Here is a 1,029-nt window from a genome sequence, read left to right on the forward strand (position 1 = left end):
ATCATCTGAACATCCATAAAACCATACAACACACAAAATTCAACATATGCAAATGTAACAATCTGGTACCTTAATATTCAATGTAAAAATTAAAAACAGTTCAACCACCACCCAAAAAGCAATGCATTCTGCTCAGAAAATATGGTTAAAATACGAGATAAAATCCCTAGACCCTAAAAAACAAGAGTTAAATTACGAGTTGTATAAGACATATTTACAACTCGCAGACACCATAAATAATATGAAAGTTTTCTCCCATCTGGTCAACAGGGTCGAAAAGCTTACAAAAACTGCTGCACAAAGAATAGAAACAGTTCATAGAAGAAAGATCAACCAACTCAAAAAACTCCAGTTACAACATATTACCTTTACTCACACACACAAATTCTACCCAAGATTAGTGAACCTTACAGACACACAGTTAAACAGTAAAGAAAGACAGCTGTTGGAGAAAGGATGAAAATACAATCTAAATTCAGAAATAGATGAAGGTTACTTATGAAATCTAATTATAGAAGCATAAAGTGTTTTGACAAGGGATGATAGGAATGAAAATAGTGTCAGCATTGGATTAACTAGAGAACTAGTAAAAAAAGAAATCCTGAATATAATAACCAGCATAAAAATGCAACAACACAAAACAACAAAAACTCAGATCTGCAACACTAGGAAAAATTAGGAGAAAACTACAAAAACTAAATGTTATCATTTTAAAATAATAATTCCAATCCCAAAGTAAGCAGGTGTTGACAGATGAGAACATTACCAAACAATCAGTTTAATAAGTGACAGCTGCAAAATACTAACATGAATGTTTTACAGACGAATGGAAAAACTAGTAGAAGCTGACCTCTGGGAGATCAGTTTGGATTCCATAGAAATACTGGAACACATGAGGCAATACTGACCTTACGACTTATCTTAGAAGAAAGATTAAGGAAAGGCAAACCTATGTTTCTAGCATTTGTAGACTTAGAGAAAGCTTTTGACTATGTTGATTGGAATACTCTCTTTCAAATTCTAAAGGTG

This window comes from Schistocerca gregaria, unplaced genomic scaffold, assembly GCF_023897955.1.
Source record: "Schistocerca gregaria isolate iqSchGreg1 unplaced genomic scaffold, iqSchGreg1.2 ptg000362l, whole genome shotgun sequence".
In the NCBI taxonomy this organism is placed as follows: Eukaryota; Metazoa; Arthropoda; class Insecta; order Orthoptera; family Acrididae; genus Schistocerca; species Schistocerca gregaria.